A 12,927-nucleotide genomic window follows, 5' to 3' on the forward strand; every position below is an offset into this window, starting at 1 on the left:
CCCCAACACCACATGCCAGCTCGCCCCGCCCCCTGGTGGGCTGAGCTGGCCACACACACACAATAAATAAATAAATAAATACTTGATAAAAAAAAGAAATTAAAAAAAAGATAAATACTGAAGAATAAAATGTAAGATAAATACTGGAATGGCAAATAAATGACCAGCACCTCTAACAGTTTGAGGGTAGGATATTGCACAAAGTTCTAGTATGTCGTGGACCTGGACAGTGTTCATGATGCTTACTGGTATCCAGGTGTCACTTGTGGGACTGAGCTACTACTATTTCCTTGATATCCACCTTGTAGACCCAGATAGAATCGTGACCCATAGGGTGCAGGAGAAGTCCATTTGTAGAGTATGTTTATGGAAATATTTTGTTGCTGTATACAAAAGAACAACTCAAAGACTGCTTTTGTATACCTCTTATTCTCCTGTGTTTAATTGTTTGCCCTATTTGGTGGGTTCTTTTGATTCTCATTCATGGAGTTGTGGTCATTTTGCTCCCTCTCTAGAAGATCTTTTAGTAATCTGTGTAGGGTTGGCTTTGTCATCATGAAATTCTTTAGTTGTTCTTTGTCATGGAATTATTTCACTTCTCCATTATACTTGAAAGAGAGTTTTGCAGAGTATATCAGTCTGGGATGGAATTTGTTTTCTTGCAAGACTTGTAGTACTTTGCACCATGCTCTTCTTGACTTCATGGTTTGTGAAAAGAAATCTGCTGGTATCCTGATGGGTTTTCCTTTAAACGTGATCTGTTTCTTTTCTTTAGTGGCTTTTAGTATACTGTTCCTGTGCTGAATTTCTGGGATCTTGATTGTTATATGTCTGGTTGTGTTTTTAATTGGGTTGATGTTATTTGGAGTTTTATATGCTTTTGTTACCTGAATGTCAATTGTTTCCCCATATTTGGGGGGGATCCTGCTATTACTTCCATCCATATTCTTTTTATATCATTTCTATTGACTCCTTTCTCATTGATGCCTATAAGTTTCATGTTGTTCATCTTTGTATCATCTTGCAGATGTTGAATTATTTTTTTCCTCCATCCTGGTTGTTTTTAAGAGACCTTTTCTTACTTTTTCACTAGCTGCAACTTTGAGGTCTGAAAGTTTATTTTCACTTTCATTCAAATGGTTTTGCCAGCTTGTGATTGAGGTTTTAATTTCCTGCATATCACTTTGAATGCGCAGAAGAGAACTAGAATAGCAAAAACAGTCCTGGATAACAAAGGATAGGCAGGAGGCATCATAATCCCTGACTTCAAATTATACTACAAAGCTACTGTGATAAAATCAGCATGGCACTGGCAAAAGACAGACCTGATGATCAATGGAATATATTAGAAGATGCAGACACAACTACAAACACACTCAGTCACTTTATCTTTGACAAAAGGGTAAAACATGGTCACTGGAAGAAAGATAGTCTTTTTAATAAATGGTACTGGCAAAACTGGCTTTCCACATGCCAAAGGCTTAAAATAAACACATGCTCATAGACATAAGCCTATCACTATGCACAAAACTACAGTCAAAATGAGTCAGACATTTAAATATTAAAATTGAAATACTAAATCTTCTGGAAGAGATAGTAGGTAGAAATCTTTAGAGACATAGGGGTAAGGTAGAGAGTTCATGAACAAAAATCAAACTGCACAGAAAATGGTTCAAAGAATCAATAATTGGAATCTCATCTTTTTGAAAAGTTTCTGCATGTTAAAAAAATCACCAACAAGGTTAGAAGAAATCCACAAATATTGGAAAAACATTTTAGCCAACAGTCTCTTAGACAAAGGATATCTAGCTAGTACATATATAAAGAATTTTTTAAAAATTAGACTCCCAAAATCAAAGAGCCAACCCAAAAATGGGCATCTGATACACTTCATAAATGAAGAAATACAAATAGCAAATAAATATATAAAAAAAATCTTCAGTGTCTTTGGTTGTCCAAGAAATGGAAATTATAAAACAATGAGATTCCATCTCACCCCAGAAAGAATGGCTATTGTCAAGAAATCAGCCAATAAAAAATGCTGGGTGGGAGTGTGGGGGAAAAAAGCCCTTCTCCACTGTTGATGGGATTGTAGACCGGTATAGCCATTGTGGAAATCAGTGTGGAGATTCCTCAATTAGCTAGTGTTAGAGGTCTCATTCAACCCAGCTATTCCCCTTCTGGATATTTTCCCAGAAGAATTAAAATCATCATACCACAATGATATATGTGCATCTACGTTTATAGCAGCATAATTAGTCATACTAAGTCCTGGAAACAACCCACATATCTACCAACTGAGGAATGGATACAAAAGATGTGGGTTTTTTACACAGTGGAGTGTTATTCATCTATAAAGAAAGATAAACTTGTGGCTTTTATAGGTAAATGGGTAAAACTAGATATCATAATCATAAGTAAAATAAATTAATCTCACATATGTAAACATCATGTGGTCTCCCTACTGTAAACAACTGAAAGAATAAATAAGATCCAAAAGGTACAATAGACATTGTGAAAGGGAAAAAAATTGCTCAAAAAAGGAAAGAATAAGTGGGTTAGGGAAAAGAAGAAAAGGAAGGGGTGTGTATTGCTATATATGTATTATATATTATATATGCCAAAATAATTGTACTACTAATTTTTATTAGTTCATTGAAAGGAGGAGTTTGTGTTTATATTGTTTGAGCAATCTTACCTGCCTGTATCTGGTAATCTAAGCAACTATTTTGAAGATAACAATATGTAATATAATAACCCTTGTTAATTTCCTATCATTTGTTTTGAAGTTCTATATCATCTTTGTTGTTTTTTTATTATTGTCTTTAAATTAAATAAAACAGTCATTTTGAAAACATTTTGTTGAGTGAAATAAGCCAGACGAAGAAAGAGTACTTCTTGTATGATTTCATTTATATGAAATTCAAAAAATAGGCCCAAAAGGAGGGCCGCAAGGAAAGCCAACATTTTGGCCCTAGCCTTCCAAGGTCAATTAAGACTCAGGACGTATGAGAACTTGTACTGTAATGTCATGTAACTCAGTAGTGTCCCAAATTTTCTGATCAAGGAGATTATGGGGCCAAAGAGGAAAGTGATCGATGATGTAGAGTGTGCCTAAGGACAGTCACATGGAGAGAAAATATTCTCTCAGGCTTTCACAGAGAGCACATTGGCCAAGCAATGGCCGTGACTCATCCACATGGCTGACACTGACAAAGGATCTACAATCTGAGGTACAGAATCTCAGGATAAATCCTGAGGGGATTTCACTGACCTTATCAGACCCAAAAGCTACAACTCTTGTTGCATAGGTCCTGCTTTATCTTGTTCTTAACCATCCAGAAGAAAAGTATAAAAACGAAGTATAAGAAGTAAAGCCATGGTGTTATGTTGAGCTGTGGGGGACTCAGGTCAACAGTTTCTGACATTGCCAGTGAAGTGGAAGACCCAATACTATTATGGACTACTGGACTCTTAGAGTATTTTGCTGAGTTAACACAACTATAATATTCAAATAACAGAACTAAACAAAAAAAGGGGATGCAGATGAATGTCCATTTTGTATCTGTGTATTCAAAGTGGTTAGGATAGATATATAGTTACATTCTCTTAATGAATAGAGGGATTTGTTGTAATAGTGTTTGTAAATAGGATATCATGTCCGCATCTTGTACAGCAATTAACCACTAGGAAGAATGTATGCAGTGTGTTAACTATTCAAACTGTCCCACCAATTTGGATTGAAACTATCTCATTGCTATTTGTTTCTCAATAAAATTATGGAAAAATAAATAAATAAATAAAAATAGGCCCAATTACTGAACAGTGATAAGGGGCATGAGAAATCTCTTTGATGGGGTAGAACTATGACAAGTTGATCTAGTCGGACTTGTATGCATACACACACACATGTGTGCACGCACACACACACACACACACACACACACAACGCATTAAGCTAAAGTCCTTGGATATATGCACTTGATGTGATTAATTGTTACACATTAGCACCACCTCCACCCCCAGAAAGAATGCAACCACTAGAGGAGGAGACTACAAATAAAGACATGTTATTTTGGTTTTTTAAAATACTCTCTAAAGAATTTCTGACAAAATATTTCTGGGAGAATGAGAGAAAACCCAGAATATTGGAGTGGGTTTTGGTAATGAACAGTAAAGAGAAAGGAAGTGATAAATAAATAGTTCCATTTTAATGAAAATTAGTTAGCAATGATAATAATGACTTAGAGGGCAGAGGCTAATCTAAGACGGATTTAGAACACTAGATAACAACCATGGAAGATGCTAGGTGGTAACTGGGATTAATGCAGTCTAAATTCATTGTTTTATTCAGGAGGAGAACAATAACGTCAATTAACTTAGAGTCAGTGTTAAAAATTTAAGGTAGTCACAAAATGATAGAAATTATGTCTCGTTTTTATATCAATTGATTAGTAAATAAGAATTCAGAAGTTATTTAATCTAAAATAATTTTTATTTATGTGTGTGTGTGTGTGTGTGTGTGTGGCCAGCTCAGTCCACCAGGGGGCGGGGCTGGCTGGCATGTGGTGCTGGGGGATTGAACTGAGGTCCCTGTCCTTTTTTGCGAAGCTTGTTCTAAGTAGGTGCTTTAGACCACTGAGCCATCTCACCAGCCCCAAATGGAAAAAGTGGTTTTTTGGTGTTTTGTTTTTTTGTTTGTTTGTTTTTTTTGCTCTGAATGCCTTCAAGGCATGACAGGCTGGTTTGTGTTGTGGGGATTGAACCACAGCAACCTGAGCCTGACTGCTTTGTTGAAGCAGCCACTTAAAGAACTGAGCTAAGGGGCAGGCCCCCTAATCTAAAATAAAGTAGGAAAAAGAAAAAACACAGAAAAGGCATGGTAAAGAGAAAAATGATGGAAGGACTAAGTTCAGTTAAGTTAATTATCACATTATAAACATACATTTTTAACATATACAGTATTTTAACATGTTAGAAGACAAGTATTCTACTAATTACAAAAGACTTACAAAACAGAATGATAGCAAGTTAGGCAATAGAAAAAAATTAATCTAGGAAGATATCTTAAAAAGAAGGGCAACACAGCTATATTTCTAACATGCAAATTAAACTTTAATACAAAAAGTCTTTTCTAGGAGTAATACATACATCAGAGAGCTATAAAGACCATGAGCCTGAACCTCCTAAGTAAGGAAAACAAAATTTAATACAATGGCAAGGAGAAATGGACAGAAGCCATAATAACAATAGGAAAGTTAAGCACACTTTCCTCAGGAAAAAAAAAAAAATGATACCTTAAGAAGATCAAGGCGGGGACTGGGGGTGGAGAGACCAAGAGTGTGGGAGACTTAACAAGAGTAGGTATGAACTTGATGTTCTGACCAGACCTCTCTGCCCCAACACTTAGGCAGTATGCATTCCAAGCACAACATACACCACTGATGATGAAAACAGCACGTGAATTAGGCCCCTCCGGAAGCACAAGGTACAGGAGCAGATGACCTGGAGCATCACAGCCTGCCACAAGCAGGGGAGAACACACCGAGGAAGGCAAAAACCAAATGAAAACCCTCTGCGGCAGCTGGCTCTGATTGGAAACTTCTGTGTGACCACACTGTCTGACACCATCAGACCCAAGCAGCTGTGACCCATCTCTGATCTCTTGGCCACTCACAAATAATAGAGAGGCAATCAAAGCAGAGAAAAGCATTATCCATGAATGTAATCCCAAGTAGTCATTTTTAGGGTGGTAAACACTGCTGATTTGGAGATGATAGGACAGCAGGAGATAGAAGAAGATGAAGAAGAGGAAGAGGTTCTTGCCTAAAATTAGATTTGCAGATTCTGTGACCAATTTGGGGGTTATCCCTGGTCCTCAGAAGTTCACCTCTAGGAGAGACCTGAGTACTTCTCTGAATATGTTGAAAAATGGTTTAAATACCTTACTTTTGGATGCAGTTAAGATTTTATTTACGTACTGAATACATTTACCAAGTGGTGTGCTTTGTCATGGGTGGAGGATACTTGGACAGATACCCTTTATGGAGTTGAGTGAGTGTAGAATTCATCACTGTGATTGTAGGAATTTTACTTAGACACTTACTTGTCTCACTTCTTTTCATGTTGTGTGAATAACACTGTTTATTAATATGGTTCCAGTATTTTAGGTTTGGTATGTATCCTCCTAATTTATAAATCTATAGCATTCTTAGCCTTTTAGAAATGAGTCATGCTAGCCTCTTCCTCTGTTAGATTTTAGCGTCTCTTTTGCATCTTTTGTTGACCTAGAAATTCTACAGACAGCTCCATTTTTAGGCTGATGAAACACAGTGATCCCTGAAGTGGTGCGCAGTCTCCCACAGGTCACCTTCTTCAAGCTTAAAATGATTCCATTTATGACCGTGAATCTCTGCCCTTGAGAACATTTTAGTTGATGTTTGCTAATTTTCTTCTACGCTCTTCCTTTGCACGTTGGAGATCAGTGTGTCTCCTAAAACCTTCCTTATTTCTCTTAAGCTAAGTCTGTGATCATCAAATTATATATCCCTTGGGTGTTTCTAGCTAACACAAAAAGAATAAAGCAATCTGTCACACTTAATTTTACAGAGTAATTGAAGAGCTAAACCAACCATTGAGGGTGAGCATCATTCTGTCTCTAGGGAATAGATACAGTGTACAGACTTTTCAAAGAATGCCAGAGTCCTTTTGCAAAGAGTAATAAGCTACAGCTGTACTTGGTCACAACTTAGCCCTGGGCATTAGAAACCTGCTCCCAGGGGAAGTTGTCCTCAGCTAAATTTGTGTAAACTCGGAGGACAGTCCAACCTTGGCTTCTGTGTCCAGCTTCTTGGGTATACCTGCCCAAGACTTCGGACTCCAAGGTGTGGCCCGAACAAAGAAGAAAATGCCAAAGCTTGTTCTGGCTGACCAGAGACCTCACTGTGTTGCAGGTCCCATTTTATTTGAGTTGATGCAGTGTTTTCCACTTGATGTAAAGGGAGGAGCACGTCAGCCCGAGCAGTGGATCTCTTGGTTATGCTTCTGTAACTGCTGTGCTGTAGGCTTCCTATAAAAGACTCCATTCTTTTCCTGTGAATCCCCAATCGGAGAATTAGCTCATACTTTGCTGATGGAGACGCAAGTAGCAATTCATGTTGGGCCATAAATATGAAAGTGCTTTGTTTTGTGTGGTCTTTTCCCTTTGTTTTTGTAACCAAACTGTTTCCTCATTTTGAGTTCCTTAGTTTTAAGCTTAAGTTAAAACAGGTGCCTAAATCATAATTTTTTTTGTACGAGGGATCGAACTCAGGACTTTGTACTTGCCAGTAGGGGATTATGCCACTGAGCATATATTCTTGGCACCTCAGATCATAAAATGTGAGAGCCGAGTAGACAGTACACTGATTGTATAACTAGTTTATATAGTTTATGTGGATAACACTGAAGCCACAGTAGATAAGTGAGAAGAGAGGACCTGCTGATTCTCTAAACAGAAAAGCAGACGAATATGCATCAAAAGTTGTTTAAGGGCTGGGGATATAGCTCAACAGCATAAGCGCCTGCCTGGCAAGCACAAGGCCCCAAGTTCGATTCCCAGTACTGGAAAAAAAAAAAACCTATTTAAGCAAGGTGCAGTGGCACACTTATAACCCGAGTGATTCAGGAGGCTGAGCAAGAGGGCCGCAAGGTCAGCCCCCACTTGATCAAATCAGCAAAGCCCTGTCTCAGAATTTAAAAGGGGGCAGGCATGTAGGTCAGTGTGACGTCCCTGGGTAGGATCCCCAATCCACAAAACAAACAAGAGTTAAAAGAATGAAGTATCTTTTCTCAATTCTAAAAGTCTACTTTAGTAAGGTACTTATTTCTAGAAAATTGAGTTACAGAAAGACACTAAAAAATTTAATATCTTATTAAATTGATAGTGTGTGTGTGTGTGTGTGTGTGTGTGTGTGTTTGATAGACTGTCCTACTATTCTTACTCCTAAGGGCATCACTATCTAAGGAGAGATGCTTGTCTCTCTGTGTGCATTGAGATGTTCCATTTTTAAGGGTTGCTAATGATTTAGCAAATGAACGCACAACTCTATGATATAATTTTTCCAGGCATTAGGTATATGTTTAATGAGTGTTGGTGAAAATGTTAGTAATACAGAAAACATGCCTTTGGGAAAGACAGGTGATACTTTAAGTAGACCCTGCCCCAGTGTTCACACAGTTCAGTGAGTTGTAAGGGAGGATGGAGACGTGTGTCGTGCTACACCACCACTGTTCCTGCAGTCTCAAGGTGGTTTAGAATCTCAGTGAAATAGACTAGTAGTAAGACTCAGTTCCTCCCTCGCATTGGAAAATGACTCGACACTTGTTATTAAAACTTATGTACATGGGAAAACGCGAGTCCGGTCTCAAAATGGAGGGCCATGATCCAAAGGAGCCAGAGCAATTGAGGAAGCTGTTTATTGGTGGTCTGAGTTTTGAAACTACCAATGATAGTTTAAGAGAACACTTTGAGAAATGGGGCACACTCACAGATTGTGTGGTAATGAGAGATCCTCAAACAGAACGCTCCAGAGGCTTTGGTTTTGTGACTTACTCTTGTGTTGAAGAGGTGGATGCAGCAATGTGTGCTCGACCACACAAAGTTGGTGGGCGTGTAGTGGAACCAAAGAGAGCTGTTTCTAGAGAGGAGCCAGTAAAGCCTGGTGCCCATCTAACAGTGAAGAAAATTTTTGTTGGTGGTATTAAAGAAGGTATAGAAGAATATAATTTGAGAGACTACTTTGAAAAATATGGCTAGATTGAAACCATAGAAGTTATGGAAGACAGACACAGTGGGAAAAAGAGAGGATTTGCTTTTGTAACTTTTGATGATCACGACACAGTTGATAAAATTGTTGTTCAGAAATATCGCACTATTAATGGTCATAATTGTGAAGTAAAAAAGGCCCTTTCTAAACAAGAGATGCAGTCTGGTGGATCACAAAGAGGCCGTGGAGGTGGATCTGGCAACTTTATGGGTCGTGGAGGAAACTTTGGAGGTGGTGGAGGGAATTGTGGCTATGATGGAAACTTTGGTGGAAGAAGAGGTTACAGTGGTGGAGGCGATGGTGGATATAATGGATTTGGAGGTGATGGTGGAAACTATGGTGGTGGTCCTGGTTATAGTAGTAGAGGAGGGTATGGTGGTGGTGGACCAGGATATGGAAACCAAGGTGGTGGATATGGTGGTGGTAGAGGAGGATATGATATTTACAATGAAGGAGGAAATTTTAGTGGTGGTAACTATGGTGGTGGTGGGAACTATAATGATTTTGGAAATTACTGTGGACAGCAGCAGTCAAATTGTGGACCCATGAAGGGGGCAGTTTTGGTAGAAGAAGCTCTGGCAGTCCCTATGGTGGTGGTTATGGATCTGGTGGTGGAAGTGGTGGATATGGTATCAGAAGGTTTTAAAAAACAGCAGAAAAGGGCTGCAGTTCTTAGCAGGAGAGAGAGCGAGGAGTTATCAGGAAAGCTGCAGGTTACTTTGAGACAGTCATCCCAAATGCATTAGAGGAACTGTAAAAATCTGCCACAGAAGGAACGATGATCCATAGTCAGAAAAGTTACTGCAGCTTAAACAGGAAACCCTTCTGGTTCAGGACTGTCATAGCCACAGTTTGCAAAAAGTGCAGCTATTGATTAATGCAATGTAGTGTCAATTAGATGTACATTCCTGAGGTCTTTTATCTGTTGTAGCTTTGTCTTTTTCTTTCTTTTCATTACATCAGGTATATTGCCCTGTAAATTGTGGTAGTGGTACCAGGAATAAAAAATTAAGGAATTTTTAACTTTTCAAAACCAAAACAAAACAAAACTTATGTGTGTGATTCAATTATCCACTATGCTAGAAAGAAACTTAGACTGTTTCCAAGCACAGTGGCTTTCTAAGTGTTATGTCCTGAGTCTAGATAGTCCCTCAAAGCCTCAGGAGGCCATAGGTGGGATTTTTCAGAGGTGGCTGAGTCTAGAATGTGTGACGCTGGGATTAAGAGTGCATGATGGGGGACCACCTGCTCGGGGGCCCCCTCCTGTCCCTCTTTTAAACAGGAGCTTTTCTTCCTTCAATAAATATATTCTGTTCATTAAAAAAGGAGTATGTGATTACAAAATCAGTTCACTGATGGATTTAGTACCGCCCTAAGCCTGGTAGCCCAGAGAGAGAATATAACAGGGGCAGAAAGAAGCTGCGAACGCCCCTTGCTGGACTGTCTCATGTGTGCCAGGAAGTGTTTCTCCTCTGTGATGCCCCTCTGCCCCACCACCCAGCCTTGGAACCAGCTGGTCATGGACTGAGACCTCTACACATTGTGAGCTAAATAAACCTTTCCCCTTTAACTTTGGGTGTCACATATTTCATCTCAGCAAAGAGAAAAGTAACTAAGATACTAGGATTGGAATATTCTTTTCTGCAGAGCCTCACTGAGTTTGAATACTTAAATTATGGGGCTGTTTTCTCAGGACACACGTGGGATATTGGAGTCATGAGAAGTTATTCTGCTGCCTTAGCTTATTCTCCATGCAATCGCTCCTCCACAGCTGCGGTGAATTCTGAAGGGCGCTGAGGTTTCTGCAGGTGTTCCTACTACAGAATCAAGATGCACAGAAAAAGCTCACAGCCACAGACTTATGTTTAGAATCTAAGGCCATCACTCTGTGTGTGTGTGTGTGTGTGTGTGTGTGTGTGTGTGTGTGTTTCCCCTAAATATATCTGCCGTTCACTGCTATTTCTGAAATATGTGCCTTTTTTGAGGAGCAGTAGCAAAATCTCACAATCAAAATAATTTTATTTTCAAGGTAGAAAAAAATAGAAATGATGAAGTGTTTTGACTGGTGTGGCACTGAAGCCCTGGTGGAGCTGTGCCTATGAACACAGCAGAGAAGTCTTTGTTGTATAATATTGAAGCTCCTGCAAGCGCTGCATGCTGATGAAAATTTCTGGAGTCCATGTGCTGATCTTTTGGGACAGAGATTTTGTGTTAGAGTCATAATCACAAGACATCCAGCTGCATCTATTTCTAGCTTCTTCAAGTATGCAATACTTGGTGCCTACTACGTGTGTAAAGATATCTGAGGGCAGCGAGAATGAGAGGGCTTCGGAATGGTGTGCCTGCCTCCCAGGTTCTGGCTCCGCCGGCCACTCAGTGCATCACCCACCTACTTGATGCCCTTGACCTGTTTCTTCCCTTGCTGGGTGGGAATGAAGCCATCATTTGGTCGAGCTGTGAGAAGCGAAGGTAAATAGGGGTAAATATATTTGGATGAACTGTAAGTGTACGGTTCATCCAAATTTGGGTCAAGTTCTCATCTGGATGAGAGAGACACTCTTGCACGTGACACATACTCTGCACCAACCTCATGCCCAAAGACGTTCCCTCATGAGACAGTGTAGGGGTCCTGGTTGTTTGCTGAGACATGGAGTACTTTTCACCAGAAAATCCAACAGGCCCATAAAGGATCCAGTCCAGCCTTGGGTACTCTTTATTGCCATGGTGAACCAAATAGATTTTAATTGGATGCTTAATTCTGATTCAAACACATCATACAGTGTGAGAAAGGTATATTCTATTTTTGCCAGGAACTTGTGATCTAATGTATCCAGAGCCATCTGTAAAAAATATCTGTGATGATAATTTAGAATTCTCAGTTCACTTCCTGTGTGTGGCTAGCCCAGTGTTAAACTCCATGAAGAGCTGTCAAGCCGGGGTCCATCTGCACATGACCCAGATCGTGACCACTAAGAACAGGTGGACAATCTGAAGCACGTGAATGCAGCAGTGTGCTAGTCAGCAATAAAAAATTCTGAGGTGTCTGTGGATGCAACAACATGAGTGAATTTTAAAAGCAATATGTTGTCAATGGAGCCAGACACAAAGAAATGTTTGGTATAAGATTTCATTTTTATGAGGTTCAAAACTAAGTTAATCTATGGTAATAGCAATGTGAATAGTGGTTACCTGGGGGTTGAAGGGAAAGTTTTGCATGAGAAGGGGCAAAAGGAGTCCTGCAGGGGGACAGAGACATCCTGGATCTTCTAGACATGAGAATATGCACATATGCAGAGTACCATACATCAAATGGTACAGTGAGCATTTGTACTTGTGGGGTGCAGCATGTAGCTCATGCATCCACTTAAAATAGTGTCCAGGAAAAGGAACCTGTCTGTTCGTTTGTTGAGAGTGAATGAGGTGAACATAGAAGGGAATTAACTCAAGCATTAGTCTTCCTAGAGTTTACATGTTTATACATTGTGTTTAGAAGAGTGATTCTACCACTGAACTCTGGGTATTAAGCTAAATAAAAGCTGTCACCATAGCCCCAATACATGAATGAGATGGATTCCAACTTTTAAAGTCTCTGTCCTGCAACACAATAAGGAACATAAACAGTTCTCTCTTTAACAGGGAGTCCCCCTAGGGTGGTGGTACTACTAATTTTTATCGGTTTGTTGAAGGGAACAGTTAATGCTTAAAATGTGTATTCCGACCAACTTTACATGCTTGTATCTGGTAATCCAAGCAACTACTTTAAAGACAGCAATGTGCAATATAATAACCATTGTTGACTTCCCATCATCTTGGTTTTTAAAAATTCTGTATGATTTCTAATGTTTTAGTTTTATTATTTTTATTCTCTTTAAACTAACAATGAGTCGCAGTCCTGGAATGCTAGAAGGTGTATCTATTTTGAATTTAGAAACAGTATTGATTTTAATTATCTCTTTGGAAGCACTGAGCATATGGTTAATAGAAAAGAACAAGTTGTTTAGTAAACTCATCTTCCCCAACCTGCGTTTGTTAAGCTCCTCCATGGGGGAAGCCAGAGGATAGACTGCTTTGAGCCGAAGATGAGTGAGTGTTTGAACTCAACATGAATCGATTTGCATGC

The 12,927-nt window shown here is 39.3% G+C and overlaps 1 protein-coding gene and 1 pseudogene across 1 annotated transcript in view; both read left to right on the plus strand.

Moving 5' to 3' along the window:
• Apba1 (amyloid beta precursor protein binding family A member 1) overlaps nt 1–12,927 on the plus strand; it is a 235,413-nt gene that overhangs the window by 111,923 nt on the left and 110,563 nt on the right. The window lies entirely within an intron of this gene.
• LOC101574143 lies at nt 8,411–9,453 on the plus strand (annotated as a pseudogene).

Source organism: Octodon degus, unplaced genomic scaffold (assembly GCF_000260255.1).
Source record: "Octodon degus isolate 3935 unplaced genomic scaffold, OctDeg1.0 scaffold00087, whole genome shotgun sequence".
NCBI lineage: Eukaryota > Metazoa > Chordata > Mammalia > Rodentia > Octodontidae > Octodon > Octodon degus.